We start from the raw sequence: 26,874 nt of genomic DNA on the forward strand, positions 1-26,874 counted from the left end.
CGGAGCAGCTGGGCCCGTGAGCCATGACCACTGAGCCTGCACGTCCGGAGCCTGTGCTCCACAATGGGAGAGGCCACAACAGTGTAGAGGCCCGCGTACCTCAAAAAAAAAAAAAAAATAGGGTGGAAGTACCAAAAAGAATCTAGGCATTGTAGGAAATGAAAGAGGAGATGAGGTTTGGGAGGAAGGAAGGGGCCAGTGAGCCATACAAATGTTAATCTCACAAGTATTCACAGTTTTAAAATACTGAATGTTTCCTTTGCTTTTGTCATCATCAAAGATTTTATTTTTAATTAAATATCCAAAGTTGGCAATGGTGTAAGAAAAGAGTGCCATTATACTGCTGATAGAAGTACACATAGAGCGATTTATAAAGCCATCCTAGAAGACATTTTGGGGACATTAATCAAAGCACTGAAATGTACATATCCTTTGACCCAGCCATGTACCTTAAGAAAATAATCAGAGATATTTATAGACATGTATAGACAAAGGAAATCACAGCTCAAGTATTTTTAAAAGTAAAACTGAAAGAAAACCCAAATGTCTAACAATGGACGAATGTTTCTCTAAACAATAAGATATCCACCTAATGATGTAGTGAAGAATATAAAATCACAGAGGAGAATGTCATGATATATTTCTGTATGTAAAAAGAGAAGCTTCAGGGCTTCCCTGGTGGCGCAGTGGTTGAGAGTCCGCCTGCCGATGCAGGGGACACGAGTACGTGCCCCGGTCCGGGAGGATCCCACATGCCACGGAGCAGCTGGGCCCGTGAGCCATGGCTGCTGAGCCTGCGCGTCCGGAGCCTGTGCTCCGCAACGGGAGAGGCCACAGCAGTGAGAGGCCCGTGTACCGCAAAAAAAAAAAAAAAAAGAAGCTTCAAAACAATGTACAGAATGATCTAATTAGTACAGGTTACATACATATGTGGTTATGTATTGTGTGTATATAATTTATTTACAGAATTACGTGTGGAACCAAAGAATAGAAGGGGATATACTAAAAGGTTAATGGAATTAATACATCTGCTAATTCATTGTATTAATTCATTGCATTTTTAAAAACAAAATTTGTGGCTTGTGTAATGATCAGATTTGATAAATATATGACTTGGAATTAATAACTCAATGAACAGTCTTCTGCAGAAAAGAAAATTTATGTCACCCAGAACCGGATGTCAAATAAGAACAAAGCTTTCTTCATCTCAATTCTATTCAGTTCCAGGTGCTCCAGATCAATTTGGTCTTCAAAGACCTTTATGAAGTAATTTTTAAAAATTCACAGCAGAGCAGAAGCAAATGTTTATATTAAAATTTAAGGAGGGATGCATGATAAAACATGTATAGATGCTAAGAACTGTCAGAACGTAAAACTGAATTTTCAAGATAGCAGGAAACCAAAAAAGTGAACAGTTATTTTGCAAACCCATTGTTCCGGTTTTATTGATTCTTTGTGAGGTTTCTTAATGTGTGCAAAAGAAGCCCCAGACCCATCGCTTCACTCCTGTTACCTGTTTATACAGTAACCATTTCTGTGCACTTAGAATTGACCACTGGGCTATTTAACCTCTCTTCACTTTAGAACAGAGAAAAGTGACTTTTTGTTCCCCAAGGCAGTTCTCTCCCACTCAGTTTTCTTCAATTGGAAAAATAAAATTATCAACACCTGTGATGCATAAAATCTCTTGCTCTACAAAAAACTTATGATTATTATTCCAATCAGAAAATTTTTCTTTTTGCCTAACCTGCTTCCTTTGCCCAATCCTGTCATATCAGAGTTCAGAGCCAGTGTTCAAGGGTCTCAAAAGAGATTTGGTGCTGTTATCATGACCTGTGGTTGGTTTCCAGCAGGTTAAGAAGCTTCTTGTATACCAGGCATTTAAAGGAGCCAGTGGGTTTCCTCCAAAACACTTTAAAAAATATCCACCTAGGGATTCCTTGGTGGCGCAGTGGTTAGGAATCCACCTGCCAGTGCAGGGGATACAGGTTCGAGTCCTGGTCCGGGAAGACCCCACATGCCGCGGAACAACTAAGCCCGTGCGCCACAACTACTGAGCCTGCTCGCTAGAGCCCGTGAGCCACAGCTACTGAGCCTGCGAGCCACAACTACTGAAGCCCATGCGCCTAGAGCCCATGCTCCACAGCAAGAGAAGCCACCACAATGAGAAGCCTGCGCACCGCAAGGAAGAGGAGCCCCCATTCACCCCCAACTAGAGAAAAGCCCGCGCGCAACAACAAAGACCCAACGCAACCAAAAATAATAAATAAATAAAATAAATAAATTTATTAAAAAAATTATCCACCTAAAGGACAGTTTGTGTATATGTTTGTACCTTACTTTACTTGGATGGTACCTAGTTATACATAATTTCATGCTAGGCCTAGTTAATATTTATCCCTTGTTGTTTTTGTTAAGAGTTGTATTTTACGTAGTAAAAGAACAGCGGGAGACCTCCTAACTTTCTACCAAAGAGAGGCTTTTTCTAAAGAGAGATGCGTGCCCTCCTCTTACTCTCCCCGTGTTCCATGACTTGCTCACCCTTCTCTCCTGTACCTTTATCATAAGAAAGTTTAAATCACAGATAATCATAGATCTGGAGCAGATCTGAGATCCCGTTGTACTTGACATCGTTTCTTGGACACAAATACAAAAGATGAATTCCTTCAAGTATGTTACTTCACACCTAGAAAATGACAATAATAAGGCTACTTAGAGCTCTGTGAAATTCAAAGTTGGCTTGTAGAGTTGATCATTTGCAAGACTGAATTTATATACACACACGCACCCAGGCACACATCCAAAAGCTCATTTAAATATATTCCAATGGAGACGACTGAACTACTACTTTGAAGACAGATAGTACTCTTTGGATTATAAGCAGGGTTCAAGGTGACTGGAGGGACAATTCATATTGTAGAGAGAAAAGAATGCAAGAGTGAGAACACTTTGAGATTTTGTGACCTACAAGTCATGACCTTGGATAAGTCATTAAAGTTCTCTGGGCCTCTGTTTTGCCCTCCAAAAACTGGACTGAACTCCTATATCAGAGACCTCTTTATTTTAACTACATGCTCATGCAATACTCCGATATTCATGATAGAAGTCACAATAATTATTATTAGGAAATTGAGACATGTGAAAAAATAAGGCAATTCAAAAAAGATTTTTGGAAACCACTGGATTCAAGTAGACACCCTTCTGGGACATCTCGTATCCAGAGGAATGGAGCAAGAGCTCAGATATATAGTGAGTTCTAAGTATATTCAACACAATTCTTTGAATTTGGTTTGGAGAGCCCTCCTGCCACAAACAGCCATGGTGGTGGAAAAAGAAAACAAACACAGTGATTACAGAAAGCTTGAAGGCATCTGTGTTTTATTTCTTGGATTTTGAAGGTTCATTTCATAGTCCCTGAGTCACCTGAGCCACAGTTTCCACCATGGCAACAGTGACGCCAGAATCATTTGGCACCAAAGATTCCAGCAACAATATCCATATCCACGCCTGTATTACCTTTCCCATCCTGTTCAAGAATGTTTTCCAAGTGGCTGTGAACTGCAGCTGCATAATTGCATTGTATGGATCAGTCTTTTTTTTTTTTGGTGGTACGCGGGCCTCTCACTGTTGTGGCCTCTCCCGTTGCGGAGCACAGGCTCCGGATGCGCAGGCTCAGCGGCCATGGCTCACGGGCCCAGCCGCTCCGCGGCATGTGGGATCTTCCCGAACCGGGGCACGAACCCGCGTCCCCTGCATCGGCAGGCAGACTCTCAACCACTGTGCCACCAGGGAAGCCCTGGATCAGTCATTTTGATACATGCTTCTGCTGCTTTTATAATGTTGGAATTTTAAACAGTGATGATAACATGTACACTGGAAAACTGTAATGTACTTTTTTTAGAAAGGTGCTTATTATATGCTTATTCCAAAAGTTAACATTTGGGTCCCTGTGTACTAGTTTCCCTAGTCACATACTACTGCAAAAAGAAAGAAGAAAGGAAGCACCTTACCCCCATGTTCAGAGTGGCATTGCTTACAGCAGCCGAGATATGAAAACAACCTAAGTGTCCACTGACAGATGAATGGATAAAGAAGATGTGATGTGATATACATATGCACATATATATATGATATACATACAATGAGATACTACTCAGCCTTTAAAAAAAAGAAGGAAATCCTGCTGTTTGTGAAAACACGGATGAATCTAGAGGACATTATGCTAAGTGAAATAAAGCAGACACAGAAAGACAAATACTGCATGATCTCATTTATATGTGAAATCTAAAAAGGTTGAACTCATGGAAGCAGAGAGTAGGACGGTGGTTCCTGGGGACTGGGGATTAAGGGAAATGGAGAGATATATTGGTCAGAGGGTACAAACTTCCAAGTATACATTGGATAAGTTCTGGGGATCTAATGAACAGCATAGTGACTAGTTGATAATACTCTATTATATACCTGAAATTTTGCTAAGAGTAGATCTTAAGTGTTCTCACCACACACACACAATAAAGGTGACTATATGAGGCAATGGGTCTGTTAATTAGCTTTAGTGATGGTAATCATTTCACACTGTGTATGTATTTCAAAACATCACTTTGTATACCTTAAATATATACAATTTTTGTCAATCATACTTCAGTAAAGCTGGGGGGTGGGGGGAAAGGGCATGGAATATTCACCTGAAAAAAAAGAAAGAGTTCCTAAATGGAAGAATCAGAGAAAAGACTGGAACGGTTATTTCACTACCTATCAAGAAGAGGGGGTCATCATCTGATGTTTTATTATTATTACTGTATTTTGATCCAAGAAATTATTTTGCATGGACTCAGCAGACACTTTGTAATCATCCCCCCCGGTGCCCCTTGTCATAAGGATCAGGTGAGAACTTTACAGAATGGTGCCTAGATGTTTCCCAAGATAAAAAAAAAATCTCTCTCAAAATGTACGTAAGTTTCTATGTGTTTTTGTCTTTAGATTCACTTCAACTTTCCAGGTCTGATTTTTCTCATCTGAAAAATGGAGATACAAATATTTGTTCCACCTTCTTGTCTGGGTTTTCATGAGAGTTGAATGCTTGGGAAAAGGCAGTGTGTTCAAAACAAGAGGTAAGATGTTAAATGCACAAAGGGAAAAAAAAAGCTCTTCTTGACAGGTAAACATCATTGCCCTCCATATGGTTTCACAATCAAATATAAAGTTGTGGTTTTCTTGGTGTACTTGTGGTCATTGAGGAAGACCATTCCTTAAAAAAGTAAAAATAGAGTTACCATATGATCCAGCAATCCCACTACTGGGCATATACCCAGAGAAAACCATAATTCAAAAAGACACATGCACCCCAGTGTTCACTGCGGCACTATTTACAATAGTCAGGACATAGAAGAAACCTAAATGTCTGTCAACAGAGGAATGGATAAAGAAAATGTGGTACATATATACAATGGAATCTTAGCCATAAAAAGGAATGAAATTGGGTCATTTGTAGAGACGTGGATGGACATAGAGACTGCCATATAGAGTGAAGTAAATTAGAAAGAGAAAAACAAATATCGTGCATTGATGCATAAATGTGGAATCTGGAAAAATGATATAGATGACCCTATTTGCAAAGCAGAAATAGAGACACAGATGTAGAGAATAAATGTATGGACACCAAGGCGGGAAGAGGAAGTGTGGGATGAATTGGGAATTGGGATTAACATATATACACTGTTGATACTATGTACAAAATAGATAACTAATGAGAGTCTGCTGTGTAGCACAGGGAACTATACTCAGTGCTCTGTGGTGACCTAAATGGGAAGGAAATCCAAAAAAAGAGGGAACATATGTATACGTATAGCTGATTCACTTTGCTGTACAGTAGAAACTAACACAGCATTGTAAAGCAACTATACTCCAATAAAAGTTAATCAAGAAAAAAAAAAAAAAGACCAGCGATAGAATGAGAACATCTTAAAACTAAGGAGGGCTTTAAAGATTTCCCTATAATCCCTTCACGGTGATGTAAGTGCACTGCAGCCCAGAGGGAAGATGCCATTTGCTGACGGTTGATACTCAGACACAGGCCAAAGCACAAAAAATCAGTTCTCTAAACGTCAGTTGATCAAAAATAAGCTTCCAGAATGACCAACTCACTTCATCATTATTTTACCAAATTATTCAACCCAAGCCCTGCACTTCCTTTGTCCTCTGTCATTCTGCATTGATCCCTATCCCTGGCACTCTCGGTCCCAGCCTCTGCTTTTGCTTTGGGTTTTAGTGATCAAATGATTACAACAAACTGTACTAGACTTTGTTTAAGGAATCTGTCTTTGTTTTTGGTGAATAGGTGATTTTTAGCAAATTTATTTATTTTTGGGCGGGGGCAGATTGACTTTGAGCCTATGAGTTTCTTTTTTGTCTTCAAAATACATACTTTTAATAAAGTATCTGCATACGGTATTCATTACAAAATTAGGAAGCAACCATCAGGAAACTAACATTCAAGATAAAAATGTGTTTTATTGAGAGAAAGGGCAATGGTTTGAGAACGACTTACATTTTTATTGGTTCCTAGATAAAAAGCCCAAAGATACATAGCTCTCAATTTTCAGCCCCTTTTGACCTAGGCTTTTTTTCACACTGGCAAAGAAGTCACACCAGTAGTGAAAAAAAAAAAAAAGAGAGAGAGAGAGAGAGAAAAGAAGAAAAAACAGCTGCCTTTATCATCTGTGTCTTTTAAAACTTCAGACATGCTTTTCACGTCCATAGTGACTTAATGGAGTCTAACAACCAATTAATGGCTTTAAAACCAGCGGGGATCCTGTTCTACCCCATAACCTGAAATGAATTATTGATAGATGCTTTCAGCCCTGCGTCCTGTCAGATATTTCAAAGTCAATGTCGGCCTGTGCATTTTCTCATTCACCCTCTAGTGAGGTCAAGATTTGTGAAGCGACGCTCCCCCCAAAGGAAAAAAAGAAGAGTCTGCTCCCTGCAAAGTGTGGAGCTAGACATAATGGGCCTCTCTTTAAACCAAACCTCTGTAAGATATTAGCAACCTCTACATGCATTAGTGAGACCAGTGGCATTATTCCCTCAAAGCAGGTAGAGCACTGCATTTAGCATTTAGAAGGGGAATGACATTAATAAGTCCTTTACAATTATAACAATAACTTTTCACTGAAGTTCATGTTTTCTTTCATTCGAGCCTTAGAACCACCCTGTGAGGTGGGTAGGGCAAATACCATACCAAATACCTGATATGGAGAAAAGAAAACCCTGAAACCCAGAATTATATAAGCTCCTCTTTTCTCCTTTTCTTTTCTCTTCTCTTTTCCTTCCTCCCCATCCTTCTTCTAATACTTGTATAACTGTGATAAGTCTGCTTGACAATATGACAGCTCTAAAGAGGTGATTTTTTAATGATTCTGATTTTAATGTCATTCTGTTATAGCCATCTCTGAATTAGCCATTTCTTAGCAAAGCAATTAGTACATTATTAAAGTGTTTCTTTTAAGTGTTTCAAACTGACTTGTGGCTTGAGGATAAAAACACAGTAAAATACAATGGGTAAGTATGTAACAAAATAACCCTTAAAGAACTTCCAGATAAAAGACACTTAGGTCCCATTTGTTTATTTTTGTTTTTATTTCCATTTCTCTAGGAGGTGGGTCAAAAAGGATCTTGCTGTGATTTATGTCATAGAGTGTTCTGCCTATGTTTTCCTCTAAGAGTTTGATAGTTTCTGGCCTTACATTTAGGTCTTTAATCCATTTTGAGCTTATTTTTGCGTATGGTGTTAGGGAGTGATCTAATCTCATACTTTTACATGTACCTGTCCAGTTTTCCCAGCACCACTTATTGAAGAGGCTGTCCTTTCTCCACTGTACACTCCTGCCTCCTTTATCAAAGATAAGGTGACCATATGTGGGTGGGTTTATCTCTGGGCTTTCTATCCTGTTCCATCGATCTATATTTCTGTTTTTGTGCCAGAGAAAATATTTGCAAATGAAGCAACCGACAAAGGATTAATCTCCAAAATTTACAAGCAGCTCATGCAGCTCAATAACAAAAAGACAAACAACCTAATCCAAAAATGGGCAGAAGACCTAAATTGGCATTTCTCCAAAGAAAATATACAGATTGCCCAGAAACACATGAAAGGATGCTCAACATCACTAATCATTAGAGAAATGCAAATCAAACCACAATGAGGTATCACCTCACACCAGTCAGAATGGCCATCATCAAAAAATCTAGAAACAATAAATGCTGGAGAGGGTGTGGAGAAAAGGGAACACTCTTGCACTGCTGGTGGGAATGTGAATTGGTACAGCCACTATGGAGAACAGTATGGAGGTTCCTTAAAAAACTACAAATAGAATGACCATATGACCCAGCAATCCCACTACTGGGCATATACCCTGAGAAAACCGTAATTCAAAAAGAGTCATGTACCAAAATGTTCATTGCAGCTCTATTTAAAATAGCCAGGAGACGGAAGCAACCTAAGTGTCCATCATCGGATGAATGGATAAAGAAGATGTGGCACATATATACAATGGAATATTACTCAGCCATAAAAAAATGAAATTGCGTTATTTTCAGTGAGGTGGATGGACCTAGAGTCTGTCATACAGAGTGAAGTAAGTCAGAAAGAGAAAGACAAATACCATATGCTAACACATATACATGGAATCTAAGAAAAAAAAAAAAGGTCATGAAGAACCCAAGAGTAAGACGGGAATAAAGACACAGACCTACTAGAGAATGGAATTGAGGATATGGGGAGGGGGAAAGGTAAGCTGTGATGAGGCGAGAGAGTGGCGTGGACATATATGCACTATCAAACGTAAAATAGATAGCTAGTGGGAAACCACCGCATAGCACAGGGAGAACAGCTCAGTGCTATGTGACCACCTAGAGGGGTGGGATGGGGAGGGTGGGAGGGAGGGAGAACCAAGAGGGAAGAGATATGGGAACATACGTATGTGTATAACTGATTCACTTTGTTATAAAGCAGAAACTAACACACCGTTGTAAAGCAATTATACTCCAATAAAGATGTTTAAAATAAAAGGCACTTAGGGCCATGAAAATATTTTATATACTCAGTTTAAAACTTTGAAAAATCTCTTACTAAAGTAATCTCTTAAAAAGAAACAAAACTTAATTATTGCTAACTACCCATAGGTGTATATGCTTCCTACATATATGTTATAGTGTTTTATTTTGCTTTTTAAAGTTAGTTACATCCATAATTTTTTCTGGTATGCTACATAGTTTTCATAACTATTAGTTTAAGGAGTAAATATTATTTCATTTAGATCCCAAAATGAATTACTGAGTTCCTTATTACTGTCCATTTAGGCTCTTACCGGTTTTTCTCCATAATAAGTAACGCAAATATATATAAAATGTTCATTTATTTGAATTATTTCTCTTGATAACTTATAGGAATGCTATTACCAAATCAAAGGATAAGACTACTTTTACGGATTTGGCTGTATACTTTTTACTGATCTCTAAAATTCCAATGTAAAACACCAGCAGTGGACATGTATCAATGCCACATCAATATCATCAACATCAGGTGTTATCATGTTTATCTTTTGGATCTACACATACTACACATTATGTATCACCCTTCATCTGTACCAGATATAGGTAATATCGATCCATTAACAAAACAATGTGATATTGACACCTGAAGAAACAGATCAATAAAACAGAATAGAAATTCTATAAATAGACCCCAAAAATGGGACATGTTTTAATATTCTCTATGGGGGGGGGTCTAAAATCACTAGGGGAAAAGACTGCTTATTAAATAAGGAAGAAAATGTGAGTTATTTTACAAAATCAGAATAAAAAATAGTTTTCAGCTACGATATAGAACATACAAACCATAAAGTACTATTAAAAGTAACTACATAAACATAAAAAATTTCTACATAGTAAAAAAAAAACTAGAAGCAAAATTAAAATAGATAAAATTAGGGGGTTCATTACTGCAAATTATATCGCACACACACACACACACACACACACACACATACACACACACACGCCATTTTCCCCAATGCATGACTAGGTCCTACAAATTCACAACAAATAAACCAAAATTTCGGTGAAAAATTGGGCAATGGATATAAAGAGATTGTCCACCAAAAATAAATATAATTGAAAGAGGGGGTCTAAGGAAACTCTCTGTACTATGTTCAAAATTTTTCTGTAAATGTAGAACTGTTCTAAAAGATAAAGTTTATTTTTAAAAAGTGGGTTAACAAGTGTCAAGCTTGCAGCCAATTTCAGTTAGAACTCGTATTATAATCTCTCTGATCATTAGTATGTGTCCTGGTATTTTACAAACATTTGGAAGATTAATCCGTAATTTTTTTTTAAAGTAAATGAGGGGCTTCCCTGGTGGCGCAGTGGTTGAGAGTCCGCCTGCTGATGCAGGGGACACGGGTTCGTACCCCAGTCCGGGAAGATCCCACATGCCGCGGAGCAGCTGGGCCCGTGAGCCATGGCCACTGAGCCTGCGTATCCGGAGCCTGTGCTCCGCGACGGGAGAGGCCACAACAGTGAGAGGCCCAAGAACCGCAAAAAAAAAAAAAAAAAAAAAAAAAAAAAATTAAATGAGGAAGTCATTTCAGTTTCCTGAGACTGAGAGACTGTTTCTTCTCAAAGACCATCACTTAAAGAAACACTAAAGGATATTCTTCAGCAAAAAGGAAATGGAATCCCACAAGAAAGAACAGAATGAGAAGAAAGAGCTTATTCAAGAAATTGGTTAATACTTTGATTCATTTAAAATGTTCTATCAAATGTTATAGAAAGTGTTAATTTGTGTAATTTATTTTACAAATATAGAATTAAGTGCTAAACAGAAATAACATGGAAGCAGTAGAGGAAAACTGTATTTAAAGCTTCCCTTTGTGTTGTCGGTTGGAGAAAGATATATTATGTTGGTTAATTTTTAACTTTAGAGTTCATTATATCAAAAATACCTGTTTAAAAATAAGAGTCATCACTAAAAAAGAGAATAGGATGAATAACTACCAAACGAGTCAGAGGAAAGTGGAATAAAACAAAATTGATCAATAATGATGATAATAGTAATACTTATATCACACTATGTACCAGGTTAATACCAAATTCCTAGTGTGTGTGCATGTGTGTGTCTTTGTGTGTGTCTGTGTTGTATATGCTGAGTTAATATAATAGAAAACAGAAAGGAAAAAAGAAAACGCAACAGCGGGGCTGCTCCCAGGCACTCTCTCCTCAGATGCTCTGAGGGTTGTTCGTCTGTAAGATGGCTCCACAGACAGCATGGGGCTTTACATCTCTGACTGAAAAAACAGGGTCAGCCAGCGAGAGGATAGCACTTTCTACTTGGGCTAATGGTACGTGTCTCACTGAGTAAATGTCCGCCCACCTGGGGGACAGTGGAGTCCAGGGTGTGGCATTTGGCAACCCAGAGATCTCAGGCAGCCCCTTCATCAAAGGACTTATCAGTAAACTCTCTGAGGCTTTATTATAGACACCTACATCAATATTATCTATTTTTCAAATGAGTGAGGGTTTTGTATGTGTGTTTATTGTGTGTGTGTGTGCGTTTTGTAGGCTTAGCACTAGAGACTTCTTTTAAAATCCATGAAACAACCAAATGCTAAGGGGGCCTAGAGAGTGCAAAGCTCTTGGGGCAAGACCTAGCAGACCCCCATTCAGTCCTCATTGCCCTGGGACAAAAAGCTGTTTTCCCCATGGGCCAGTTATTAGAAGGAATCTTTGAGTAAGAGCCCATGGGACTAGATTAAAGGGATTTCTCATAGTACGAGAGATGCAGAGCAGGAAGGGCTGCTGCTGCCACCGGTGGTGTTGGCTCTGGAGGAGCCTGGGAAGCCGCCAGCAGGAGGAAGCCCTCAGACCACCACCGGGAGATGTTTGGGGGTCCATGGTGGACGCAGGAGAGCTCTCCCGAGCCAAACAGTAGACAGCAGTGGGGTCTGCTTTGAATCAGGGGCAGTGAGCGGGGGTCCTGGGGTCAGAGAAGCAGGCAATGTCCCCGCGCACGGTGGCTCTCAGGAGGGGCTTCTCAGGTGGCACACCTGCTGGCAGCCCGCCCCGTCCCTCCTGGGATCATGGGAAGCAGGCTGGGGTCAGCCAAGCCAGGACTCACAGCGGGATGAAGACGCTCAGATTCCAAGAGACAGGCACACACACAAGCACGTCCCAGTGTCGGGACAAATGGATACCATGCAAGGATGAACAAACCTGACAAAAAGAACGCTTGCCATCCAGAAAATAGTCAAGAGGTTCACAATAGAGATGTTAATATTCACGAGAGATAATAGCAAATAGTGCATCTATAAAAATTCAAGTAGAAAACTCAGTGGTTGAGATAAATAGCACAAGGGACACAGGCAAAGATCAAATTAATAAATGCACATTGAAGTCAAATAAAGTCCCCAGACCACAATGCAAAGGGACAAGGAGGTAGAAAGTATGTCAAAAAATGTTATGTAGCAGGCAGATTCCAAAGTCTGTATGTCTATTTAATAGGAGTTCCTGAAAGAAAGAACAGAGAAAAGTGGAGGAAGGACATATTCAAAGAAATAGCAACAGACAGAATTTAATCTCCGAGAAAACTTGATGATTCGCAGTTCTCTGACTTTAAATTAATCGGCCAAGGACCAACAGTGGAAAACTGATTTGCAAGGTGCCTAAAGCGTCTCTGTTTTTGTTTACCGACAGTGCCATCTTGAAGCAGAAGGGTCTTTTTCCAGGAAGCAAGTACCAACCTGAAGGGGCCTCGTGGAGCATCGGGAAGGAGAGAGGCTGCTGGGGGCAGCTCGCTAAGGTCCATGTGGACATCCTGCCGACTGAGAGTGACACTTCAGGCATCCAGTCATCAAGCAAGTGTTTATTTAGCACCTACTATGTGCCAGGCTCTGTTTTTTGGCAGGGAACGAAGTGGTAAATTGGGCCAATTCCTCGCTCTCACGGAGTTTACATTCTAGTTGGAGTGACAGGCAGTAAACAAATGTAGGTTTCATTTCAAGTAGTGATACCTGCCAAAAGAGAAACCCAACAGAGTTAGCAGCTGGGCAGTGGTGGGCACGCTCTTTTATCTTCAGTGCTGGGCACGCTCTTTTATCTTCAGTGCTGGGAAAGCCTCTCTGAGAAGATGATATTCGAACACACATCCGAAGCGTATGAAAGGTTGTCCCTGTGAAGATCTGGGAAGGAGTGTTTCAGACAAAGAAAACCAGCAATGCCTGGGCCAGGAGGTAGGAGAAAGCTCTATGGAATGGTTCGAAACTCCTGGCCTCTGCTTCCTCATCTGTAAAGATGCGGATACTATGAGTCCCGAAACTCATAAGGCTTTGTGAACGTGAACTAGCATAACCCATGCAAAGCAAATAGCACACTTCCTGGCACAGGAAAACTTTCTAGGAAAGATGAACTTTCCTCCTCATTATCTTTAAGAGTCTTTTGCCTTGAATAATTTGTAAATTAGCTCTGAGTATCACACTACTCCTTTATGGTTCATTTCTCCAAGGCTGCCTTGTTAAGAATATGTAAATCACAGCATTAATATGCATTAATCACAGCCAAGGGGCTGGTCTTCAAAGCTTGTTCTGCTGTTGACTGACAGCTGTACTGGTCCCTCTGGGCTTGTGGGGTTGGTGCTTCCTAAGGTAGGAACCTTGCTAACTCCTTAAGGCAGGGGCTTCATGGTCAGTTTTCCACACCTTTAACTTTCCTCACTCAATTCACTTATCTTTCATGTCTGGGTATTAGGGGACTCAGACCCGAGTCTTAACTTTTCATCTCTCTGGTCCTTCTTGAACTTCCTCAATTGCGAAACAAACAAAGGAGTCTGGGGTGGCATTGAGGAAGAGCTGAAAAGTCAGAACAGCACCAAACTACGCGTTGGGAATTAGTAAGCACCACTGTATAACTGTGTGTCGACGTAGCTCTACACATATCCACAGTACATTTCAATTCCCCCGATGGCTGTTTGACGCCTTGTCACTGAATCCTTCGTCATCCAGACCACACCCACTGATAGGCCCACAAAGCAAGGAATTTGGTTTCACTCTGAGCCTGACTGAGGTGGAGGTGAGAGTTTTGATTCCCCATCACCATGTTTCCAAGAGAGAACTTGCCCTCTCAGGATGGAGCAGTTTGAAGTAACATTTACATTGTTCTCTCCTGCCTCCTTCATTCCCTTCCAGTGGTGAAAGTAGAAGAAACTGGTGTGTGTGTGTGTGTGTGTGTGCGCGCGCGGGCGCGTGCGCTAGACACAGCTCTTCAGATATCTTTCATTTTGGATCAGCCCGTCTGCAGGACACAGCCATTCTCTGCCTTTCCATGGTGTTGACTAACCAAGGCAGGTGCTGTCCCCGAGAAGGGGTGGCAGGGGTGGAAGGAAGCCTGAAGGTCTAGGAGGCTGTCTTCGGGCTCCGTCGCATGGCAGATGCTAGACCCAGTTCTTCGATCTGGCACTGCAGTCATAAAACTGCTCAATTTTTTTTTTTTAATCTATATCTTTTAAACATGTATCATGTTTCTCAACAGTAGCCAAACGACAGAGAAGGGGGAAAACGAATATAATGATTCCTCTGAACCCCAGGAACCACTTCTTACTCTCAGCAGGGGTACCAGCCTCTGTTCAACCCGTTTGGCTTAATGGTCCTTCTAAAAGATTTCTCTACGAGAGTAGACATCTCCAGTTTCAACAAATACCCACTTTACACACTGATCAAAATGTAGTGGGGCTGACAAGAGCTTTAAAGTAAACTTGGAGCCACTAGACTCATATTTAACACAGGAACTCCCAGCCACAGTATGACAACACTTGGGTGTGCCATGGCATTATCAGCTGCGTGTTCATTCCAGTTTTTCATGCTTAATATCAAATACTGATGCCGTGAGAGACGTTTTTCTAAAGTGAACCCTGACGTTCACGTAGGTCCCATTACATGGGAGGTGCATGACATGCGTTGTATCTGATCCTCAGAGAACCTAATAAATAGGAGTTGTTCTTGTTCTCATTTTGCAATGAGAAAACTGAGGTTCTGACAGATTGAGAGCACTGGCCCAAAGTTACCTGGCTGGTGAACGGTAGAGGCGGAATCCAAACCCACATCTCCCACAGTGCCAATTTTTCCATAACACCCCGCTGCCCCCCGCAACCCGCCACCTGCCATCTACTGACTGTCTGTTGGAAGATATTTCAATATTTAGGTTGAGAGGTTCTGTGTTCCTGAGGGCAGTCCACGACTGTTTTGTTATGCTACCTTGGAGATGCGGTCCCCTTTAAAATTGAAATATAAGCACAGATGCCTTTAAGTGACATTTCAAGACACTTATCAGTGAACACTCCCAAGGGAGAGGATGTTTATGTCTCTCTCCACTAAGATGTCTTTTGAGGAAATATCTCTCCTTTTACAAAAGGCTAACCCCTTCACCTGTGCTCTGACTCCCACCCCTGCCCCACCTCCCCAGGAAACGTTTTGTCTTTCCATCAACACCTAAATGTGAACATGGATCGAGTTTCTCCCCTCCTTTAGTAAACACACTCCCACCCCAGGCTTCATTTCCTTCTCTGCTGCTATCCTTACTGTGTTTATCCTTTCACAGATGAATTATCCACTGCCTCATCTCTTTTTTTTTTTTTGCGGTACGCTGGCCTCTCACCGTTGTGGCCTCTCCCGTTGCGGAGCACAGGCTCTGGACGCGCAGGCTCAGCGGCCATGGCTCACGGGCCCAGCCGCTCCGCGGCATGTGGGATCCTCCCGGACCGGGGCACAAACCCGTGTCCCCTGCATCGGCAGGCGGACTCTCAACCACTGCGCCACCAGGGAAGCCCTGCCTCATCTTTTAATCACTCTTCAATCCACTCAGAGATGTTTTTCTGCCTCTATACAAAAGAGAGAGAGAGAGAGAAGGAAAGAAAGTAAGAAAGAAAGAAAGGGAGAGAGAGAGAGAAAGAGAGAGAAAGAGAGAGAGAGAGAGAGAGAGAAAGAGAGAGAGAGAAAGAAAAAGAAAAGGAAGGAAGGAAGGAAGGACGTTTCCTCAACTGTAAAATAGGAATAATTATAGGTCCTCCATCATAAAATTGTCATGAAGATGAAATGAAATAATACATGCAAAGCATTTAGCAGAGTGCTTGGCAACAGTTCCCAATACATGTTAGTCTTGATGATGGAGGTGGTGACCATTATAATGACTAATGTGTATTGTCATCCATATTAGGAGTGGAGGTGGTTAGGCGAGGTGATCTCCAGATGCCCTTTCATTGCTCATACAGGATAATTTCCAAAAGAAAAGGTCCTTTCTGAAAGGCAGCCTTCTGCTCATTCCAGGCCTTCTAATAAGGCCTGAAAGCTGCCTTTCATTTTGGAATTAAATTTAGATCACGCACTTCCATTACCTGGTTCTCATTAAAGGGCTTAAAGTTACCTGGAGGCACCAGGATCTGGCAGAGCAGTTCACCTGACTGAACTTGCAGTCCTGAGCTGAGGTCACAGTCCTTTCTGTGGACTCTTATCAAGGGAATCAAGAAACTCCATCAGGCAGGAGGCCTTTTCCATCTCTGCCTGACACATCAAAGTTCAGAGGCCCCGCTCCCTTGCACCTCACCCCAGCCCCAGGGCTGCTTCCTGGAGCGTTGGCCTTCCCAGCCAGGGCCCAGGAATTCACCATTGTTGGTGCAGAGGGGAGGCCCTCGGGGCAAGAGGGAAAATCTGAAGGGTGTCTCCTCTTTGCTGCCCAAGTGGCCTGAAGGCATTGTTCCTCTCCGTGTCTGTGACAGGGTGTAATTAAAGGGCTTGCCAGCCTCTGTAGGAAAACTGGAGAGACTGAGAGGGGAAAAAAACTCATTTCCTCAAGGGCATCCAAGGGTGAACAGACTCTGCGTTGTACCTAGGGCTGTGGGGCAGCCCGGTCACTGGAGAAAAGAGAGGACACCGTCGCCTTGCCCCTGGGGTCCCATCTCATTGTGAGTTGTAGAAGGCTGTTTCCTGTCTGAGGACAGACATGCTTTCCGCTTTCTGATCTCACAGTTAGAACTACTCAGCAGTGAGATGGACCCCCAGGTGTCACAGATGTATTAGAATGCTAGAGCTGCAGAGTGAAAGGCAGGAAGGTATGGAAGCTTCCAGAACATTCAGTTCCAACTTCCATCCCTATCGTTTTGTGGATGAGAAAACTGAGGTTCAGTGAAGTTAAATCACTTGCTCTAGATGGTACAGTTTGTGGAGCTAAAATTGAGACCCTGCCTTCCTCAGCTGCCAAATGTCCTTCCATCAGGAGCAAGACAACTGCCCATCAGGATTCCTGTCCCTGGAAGGTGGGCTGGGCCACTAGTGAGGGACCTTCCAGCATCACAGTTCCCCAAACCTGAATTCTCTTCCAGAATGGATGAATGCCCTTTGGATAATGGTTCTGGAATTGTATGAAAACGTTATAGATGAGGCTTAAGAGTGTTTATTTGTTTGCTTCTTGGAGACATAGACCATGCCAAAACAGAATCAAAATGATAGAACCATGAAATCGCCTGTCACTGCAATAGAACATTTTGGGGGCAGCTTGGTGTGTTGGAAAGACAGTGAGCCCGGGGCTCCAGAGACCTGAGCTCCAGTCCTGCCCTGCTGAGGACTCTGTCACATGGAGTCTGTCCCTTCCCTTTCCCTCTCCAGCCCTCAGTTTTCTCACGTCTGGAGGGAGGATGCTGCAGCTTTCAGGTTCTGATCGCCTGGCTGACACTGCATGATGTGCTAGCTTTTGCAGAATCCAGAGCTTTTTCTGTTACCCGGTGCTGCCTCTCTTTCATGTGTGTGTTGAGCTCCCTTCACTGCTTTGAGCCAGTGAAACTTCTGAAACACTTCTCTCGCTTCACAAACGCATTTACTGGACAGCACACATATGCCGAGCTCTGCTACGTACGCTGTGTTGGCGGAGAAAAGAGGGAAATGGTGTGGAAGAGCATGAGATATGCTCCTCGCAGGACCCAGACTCATGCTCCAGTGGGTGAGCCAGTCGGAACACATAGCAATCAAGGACGGTCTGTGACCTGGTGTGCCTGAGCCCGTGCGAATATGGGAAAGGGTGTGTGGATGGGGGAGAGGGGGAGGGGTGTCAGTGGGAACCCAGTGGGAAGGTGCCATCTTTCACTATCAAGCTGAAAATTGGGATTTGACTCTTTTGATCCTCTTGACATTGGGAGCCAATGAATCATTTCGGACCGATGTGACAGCCCTGGGGCTGTGGTTTTGAATGCGAACTCTGGTTGTGTGTATGAAAGGATGGGAAGCAAAGACTGACAGCAGAAAAGCCCAGAAGGCTGGTGTGGAGCGATAATAAAGGTATAAACAAGGGCAATAGTGGCTGAGAGACTGGAAAGAGAGCATGAAACTGCAATTAATAAGCCTTGGTTTGCTTGCATATGAGGGGAGAGGAAAGGGAGAAACCAAAGCTAAACGATGCCCAAGTTGCTGGGAGCAGGGAGACACCTGAAACCAAGGACCAGGGAGCAGCCGTGCATTTATTTGGAGCAACTTAGGCACGGTCCAGCATTCATTCACATCTTCCTTTCCCTCTAGACTGTGAGCTTTTTGAGGGCAGGGACTGAGCCATCTTATTTTTGTACCACCCAGGTGAAAGAGCCTACTGTGTCATAGATATTCAAACAAATAAGTATCAGATGGATGATTCGTGATGAGTTTAGTTTTCAATATTGCATTTGAGGGGGAAGCAGCATATCACTATAAGAAGGTTGAGCAGGCAGGAAAGGACTTTTGTTTGCTTTTATGAAGTGTTTGGGGCACTTAAAGAGTGGGCTACTTGCCAGTATGATAGATGAAGACAATGAGATCTCATAGAAATCCCTGCATTTTACATTTTTTAAAAAAAAATTAGAAAAAGAAACCTGGTTAAAATTCATGTTCATTAAACATTTTGGAACATGCAGATAAGAAAGGAAAAGTGCAATAACCAAAGCTCCATCATTAATAGTAGCTATTAAATATTTAAATAAATATTTTGTTAAATATCGTATTTAACAGATAAGGTAACTGAAATAAGAACTAGCTTAGAGCTATACCACTAGTTAGTGATATAAGCAGATGTAAAAGCTAGATCTTTTAACCTATACACTATTGTTGTCTTCTCTATGTAAAACTGCTTCTCAATTAAAGGTTAGTGAGAACTAGACCAACATGCGTACAGTGTTCCATTTCTTTTGACCTGCAAGGCTATTTATTTTCCTGTTTGAAATCCATGTGTGTGTCTACGTGTGTACCCAGGATATTCTGAGATATTAACTAGACTTTCCTTTTTTATTTCTTATGTTTTTTTATGCTGTTTTCTTTTCCTCGCTCGTCAGGAGGTCATGATAACTTGTTCCATGGACTGGTCTCAGAGCAGAAGGCTAAAGCTCAGGCCCTGGAATAACAATAACAACAGACATCAGTGAAGTTGCTGAATGGATTTGTTAAACTCATAAATAATTGTCTCTAAAGCCAAGGTTTTCAGTTGCAGAATATAAGTCTTTTGTTTGATTATTTGTTTTTGAGAGAGAAAGGAGGTCTTTTGAGAGTAAAAAGACCAAGGGCTCTAAAGGAGGAAGGCATAAAATTTCTAAAAAAAAAAAAATTTGGAAAGAGACTGCATAGTGTTATAAGATCTAGTTCCTGCCCAAAAGAAAATAAAAATTCAACACTCTGGCAGAAGAAGGACATGCTGCCTCCCAGATGGGTTTGGCAAGGAATTCAGAGGGCTGTAGGAAGAACCCAAGAGCAGAGGTGATTTATGTCTTGCTTCTTGGGGTGACATCTGTGCATTCCTCATAAAACTGGAGAGGTAGATTAGTAATGACTGGGGAAGGTGCTCAGGGAGTAAGGGCAGAAGCACCTCCAGAGTCCTAAACACCCAGGACTGAATCCAAACAACCCACTGAGATAGGGCTTATGTCAAGGGGACAATGTGTATGCCATTGGCCATTCATTAGAGGTCATAGCAGAGGGTGCATATCGAAAGTGAATGCTATAGTCCAAAAGACTAATGAAAGAGAACGGAGAGCTCAGAAACAGATCCACATTAATATAGTCAACTGATCTTTGACAAAGGAGCAAAGGCAATACAAGGAAGAAAAGGTAGTCTTTTCAACAGATTGTGCTGGAACAACTGGACATCTATGTGCAAAGAAACGAATCCAGACCCAGATCTTATTAACCCTTACAAAAACTAACTCAAAATGGATCACAGACCTCAATGTAAAATGCAGGACTATAAAACTTCTATAAGGTAATACAGGACAAAATCTAGATGACCTTGGTTATAGCTATGATTTTTTTTTAGATAAAACACCAAAAGCTCAGTCCATGAAAGAAGTAATTGATAAATTGGACTTCATTAGAATTCAAATCTTCTGCTCTGCAAAAGACACTGTCAAGAGAATGAGATGATAAACCACAGGCTAGATGAGAATATTTGGAAAAGATATATCTGATAAAAGAACTCTTATCCAAAATATGCAAAGAACTCTTAAAACTCAACTCAAGAAACAACTCAACTGAAAAATGGACAAAAGACTTGAACGGACCTCACGAAAGGAGATATACACAGATGACAATAAGCACGAAAACATGGTCCACATCATACGTCATTCGGGAACTGAAAGTTAAAACAACAACAAGATACCACTACACACCTATTAGAATGGCCAAAATCTAGAACACTGACGACACCAAATGCTGTTGAGGATATGGAGCAACAGGAACTCTCATACAGTGGTAGGGGAATGCAACATGGCATCGCCACTGTAGAAGTCAGTTTGACAGTTTCTCACAAAACTAAACACACTCTTACCATAAGATCTAGCAAGCACTTTCCTTGGTATTTGCCCAGATGAGTTGAAAACTTATTCCACACAACAACATGTAAATACATGGACGGTTATGTTTTATTCGTAACTGCCCAAAATTAGAAGCAACCAAGATACCCTTCTATAGGTGAATGGATTAATAAACTGTAGTGCATCTAGACAATGGGATATTATTCAACACTAAAAAGGAAATGCGCTATCGAGCCATGAAAAGACATAGAGGAACTTAAAATGCATATCACTAAGTGAAAGTAGCCAATCTGAAAAGGCTACGTACTGTATGATTCCAACTGTATACTGTATGGCAATCTGGAGATGACAGTTTAAGATCAGTGGTTGCCAGGGGTTGAAGTGGAGAGGAGGGATGAAGAGGTGGATACTGGGGGCAGTGAACCTACTCTGTATAATACAGTAATGGTGGATACACGTCACTATATGTTTGTCCAAACCCATACAAGGGACAAAACCAAGAATGAACCCAGTGTAAACTGTGGTGTTTGGATGATAATGATGTATCAGTGTAGATTCATCAGTTCCAACAAACGTTCCTCCTGATGGGATATGTTCATAGTGAGCAAGGTTGTGAATGTAGGGGGGCGGGCAGCAGGTGGCATATGGGAGCTCTGTGTACTTCCCACTCCATTTTGCTGTGAACTTAAAAATGCTCTATAAAATAGTCTAATAAAAAACAGTGGATGCTAACAGGTCATCAGAGACTGTCTGAGATGAGTAACACTTCATGGGAGTACCGTCTGAAAGAAGAATTGTGGACCCAAATATCTTATTTACCCCGCTGTCAATCTTCTTTCTCCTTCCTCAGCCTCAACCCCACAACTTAGATCATCCTGGGGGAGAAAGGAAGGAAAGAGGAACTGAATTCTGAGATCTTCCAAATGACTGAATGGTTATACCCAGCAGACTGACTCTCAAACTGGGGGTGACTGAGTTTACCTCGAGTTGGTGAGAAAACCTTTTCTGGAATCAGCAATATTGAAGGCTTAGGAACCAACATAATTGGATAGAGTTCAATTACAGAGAAAAATAAAGAAATCCCACACCTGGGTTTTATCACTCTGTATATTCAAACCTACTCCATGTGCTTTAACCAGTTACATGGAAAATTTTGACCTTCAAAAAGAATTTTCCAGGCTTCCCTGGTGGCGCAGTGGTTGAGAGTCCGCCTACCGATGCAGGGGACACGGGTTCGTGCCCCGGTCCGGGAAGATCCCACATGCCACGCAGCAGCTGGGTCCGTGAGCCATGGTCGCTGAGCCTGCGCGTCCGGAGCCTGTGCTCCGCAATGGGAGAGGCCACAACAGTGAGAGGCCCGCGTACCACCAAAAAAAAAAGAATTTTCCAAACCAATGCACAGGACTTATCCCCATGCCAGCAAATACCACTTATGAACTGGCATCTGACAGGTGAGACACACCAACATACCCCCCTGATAGCATCTTTCCCACCTGTCAGTTTCCTTTTCCCATGGAAACTGCCATTCTAGTGTACCACGTGTACACAAGCCTCACTGGGAAGACTACCTGAACCCAAACACCAAACAAGGCTCAGCATCTAGAGATGCAGGCATCTCTACCTGAGAGGTAGAAAAACTCAGGGAGGGAACCAGATATAGTCAGCCTCACTCCCCAGAGGGGTCAAGCAGAGGTAAGCTGAACATGGCAGGCTGGACAGCAGTGAGAGGAAACCTCTTTCTGTTGGGAGCCAAGAAGTTTTCGCCATTAGAAGATGGCCGACATCCTGCTTCTCTTCCTGGTTAATGAGATAAAAGCCCGCGCCTAAAAACAAAAGCCCGCGCCTAAAACGAAAGCCCGCGCACGCAGCACCAATGATAATTTGCCAAATACTTCCCTTATTCTGGATCCCGCCCCCCTTTTCTCTGTACTGTATAAATACAGCTACTGCAGCAATAAAAGTTTGAGGCTTGATCAGGATTTTGTCTTGCCTCCATTCTTTCGCGTCTCCTGCCCCTTCTTCTCTTTTCAACCCCTACAGGTTCCTCCTCGGACTCACAAGGATTTGTCCTGCTGGTCGGGACTCCCGGGGACGCCCGGGGCCGAGCACATCTTTCCTTTCACATTTCCCCAGAGACAGGATGGTCATATATACCAGGACCATCGTCTCCCTGCCTTTATGTCTGTGCTCGTCCCAAACGCTCCAGAAAGACAGCTTCAGGAGTTGGATTTTTGGGCAACAAAAAAGTTCTTTGGATTAGATCTAGCTGAGCGAGGGCTTAAGTCTTTGAAAAACAGGAGCCTGGGCTGTTGTTCCAGGAACTAAAATTTTAAATATATAAGGAAACTCACTTTAATGTTTGCAGACTGGAAAAGGGAAGGAGGAATTTGGAAAACTCACAGAGGGTGGTAAAAAAAAAAAAAAAAGAAAGAAAGAAAGACTCAGGAAAGTGCTCTTGAGGGGATGAAAAATCATTTGCAACTTCCAAGGGTTCTCTCTTCCTGAATCTTCTCTTTCCAAAGAAAACCCATCCAAACTGGCTGCAGTGCCGGGAGCAGGGCCAGAGTTTTGGAGCTATAATTGGCATGTAGAGGTAGTGTCGAATGCAAGGTTGCACTCTTGGCTAAAGGAATCTCCGTTTTCTAGAATTTTACTATCTGACACATGGAAATCTTAGCAATGGACAAAAAAATCTTCTCAAAACTAAGACACGACTGATTTCTGGAATTTGTGGGGGTGGCAGGCTGATATTCTCATGAATACAATCTAACAAATTAGTGTAATAATATGGCAGATGAGACACATTTAATAACGAGGAGGGCTACAAATCCATAGCAGAGAGTTGAGTAAAATTTAAGGGAGATTAGAAAGAAGAGAGACAGAGAGAGGCAATGCAGACTTAAAACACAAACGACTCATCAGACTGAAAATTGTGATGAAAGTTTTCTTAAAAAATAAAAACAAAATAAGAATGGGCAGGGAAATAAATGCAGTGTGACGTAGAACTAGGTCAGAACCAGTGGTAAATCTAACACCATTTAACAAAATGTTTAGGTACACACTTAGAAGAGAAAGTAAAGGATAAAAGGAAATATCTGGCCAATATCTGAGGAAAAGCTCAAAGTGGGGGAAAAAAAAATTGGCTACAATTGGAAGTGAATTGAACACAAAATGGATCACAAAGTTGATGAACGAACAGATGTCCAGTTGGCCCAGACTTGAATGATGACAGAGATTCCAAAGAAAATTATTAAACCACGATAATTTTAGTCTAAAGCAAGAGGAAAAAAATGTATAGAAGCCGGATGCACAATGAGAAATGCCTACTGAAGGGAGAGGGGGGCGTGCATTGACGGTGGGGAGGGACCAGGTTGTGAACACTGAGGGCATTCCTTGACAAACGGTTGGGTTGCTGGCGAGAGGATCTGTGGATTTGTATTTCACATCTGATAAGGATTTGGTAACCCTCAGGCACAGTTCTTTCTGGGAGAGCTGGATAGCAACCCAGAATAATAGAAATATCATGTTCCACTACAGATCTGTCTCTATCCAGAGGTCATACGGAAATTTTAGAGCATGTCCTGAGCCAGACCAGGATTATCACTAAAATCTATAAAGACACCAAGGATAAGAAATGCATTTAAATATCATTGTCCGTGTCATCTTTGGGATTGTACACATCCTAGATGAAAATAGTATCCTCCCTGATTTCTGAGAGTTGTCTGTGACACAGATGGAGCTTCTGAAACTTGGGTACCTGCCTCCACTATATGTTTGACCCAAGAGCTAACCGTTTCTCTCTTTCTCGTTAAGGTGGCCAAGATTGGAGACACGAAAGCTGTGCTGACAAGTGAGACGCACAAACACACGCGTAAGAAAAACTTACAGGACTTTACCCTTGTGGGAAATGTGGCTGGTTATAAACACTGGCTCGTGAAACACCACCCAGAGACTTCTGCTCCTCTCCATCTGGGTAAGAGGCAGCTGGTTTTTCCTGAGTGTACCTGCCCTGTTCCTGATGGGTGTTAAGAACCTTGCTCTCAATTATAATATCACCTCCCAGCCAGCCTGCCCTGAAGGTGTCTCAGTGGGGAAGGATGAGGACCAAGCTCACCATTAAACCCCAACTGCCCTTTACACAAGTGAGGTTGCAGGGCTCTCCACGCGCGCTCCAATTAGATTACGCTTTAGAGAGAACCGTCAGACGTCTATCATTTTCTAACAAAAGTCAAGTGAAGCCCTGGGGAAACCTATTACCTCTTCTATGCATCTCGGCAAAGAACACACTGTGCTGATTATTTTGTTTGTCCTCCTCCCCATGCCCACATAAGCTGAGACCTATTCTCCGTCCTGCTTTGTGACTCAAGATTGAACCTCACGGACCGTCTCCTCCAGGTCCCCTTGTCCGCTGGCTTCTGGTGAGTTCCACCAATGGGAGGCACCGTCAAGAGACGAGAGCCATGGGAGAGGAGTCAGGGTATTTCTCCCACGCATGCTTCCTACTGAGGCACAGAGGTTCTGAGACTCGCTGGGTCCCTCAGTGACTCCAGCTCCTGCTGGGCTCCATCCTCCTCAGCTTCGGCTCTCAGCGGGCTTTGATATTACCCAGCCCTACCCTAACCGTGTGCTCCTTGGGAGCTGGGCAGGGCGTAACAGCTTCTCACTCCTGTTGGTTTCAGGTGCCCCAACCTTCCCTGGTGGTTGTCTCTGCCCACTCTTCCCATAGCAGAGCCATCTAGTGTTGCTGCAGTCTTGACCCATACCTGTCCCAGCCCCGTGACAGGGAAATGACTGAGAACACCGCGGTCGCTTGCAGTGGAGATGCTACTCTTGGCAGATCAGGATTACTTAACCTCTAAAGTGGATGCTCCACACTTTCCAAGGCTAGGAAGATAGAGAGAACGGAGAACTTCAGGAGGCTGCTTGTTTCTGAGTATTACATGATTAACAGGCTTGGGAGTTCTCCCAAAACAGGTAGCCAGCTGTGCTGATGGCTCTTCCCTTTCCTTTTTTCCTGGCATCACTAGGACCCTTATCACAAAGAACATATTCAAAGAAATCCATTTAATCTCTTTGATCTGGCACTTCGTTTTAAAAGAAATAAGAAAGTTTGAAGGAAAGAAACATCCCTCTCTAATTAGGTAAGGAATTCCATTGATTTCAACCCAAATCTTAGCATAAAAGCCCCTAGATATTTTTCAAGGGACCACTTAATGATAATTTTACAGGGTGCAACAGAAAGTATGATCATATGATTGAGACATCAATTTGGGTGTATCATACTTCCAGAAAAATTATTTTACTGTAAATTTCAGAAATTGCATACCCTCATCCCCACCACCCTCCATGTTTTTTCTAGATTTTTCTTCTAGTCATTGCTGGCAAGCTGATTTATTTTGGGTAGGTTATAGACTACCTTTGTGGATATATGAATTTCTGTTCATTCTGCCTTTCTTCATGGAATCTTACTTAGGCAGTTTTTGGTATCATTTACTCGTGATTTTTAGTAGCTTCATAATATTCTACCTGGTATTATTATGTACTCAGCTAATACTCATTCATGGGTATTTAGATTGTTTCCAATAAGCAGGCTGTGGTGGTTAATTTTATGTGTCAACTTGGCTGGGTCACACGAGATGCCCAGATACTTGGTCAGGCATTAGTATGGGTGTTTCTGTGAAGGTATCGTTGGATGAAATTAACATTTAAATCAGTGGGTTTTGAGTAAAGTAGATTGCTTTCCATAACGCAAGTGGACCTCATCCAATCAGTTGAAGAAGTGACTAGAACAAAAGACTGATCCTCACTCAAAAGAGAGCGAGATTCTCCAGGAGAGACCTGCGGACTTGAACTGGAACACAACTCTTCCTGCCTTCAGACTCAAACTGAATCATCAGCTCTTCCTGGGTCTCAAGGCCTCTGGCACACCAGGATCTCCAGCTCTGTAGCCCTCCTGCAGATTTGGGAACATGCCAGCCTCCATAATCACATGAGCAGATTCTATTTTTTTTTTT

Source organism: Phocoena phocoena, chromosome 2, assembly GCF_963924675.1.
Source record: "Phocoena phocoena chromosome 2, mPhoPho1.1, whole genome shotgun sequence".
Taxonomy (NCBI): Eukaryota; Metazoa; Chordata; class Mammalia; order Artiodactyla; family Phocoenidae; genus Phocoena; species Phocoena phocoena.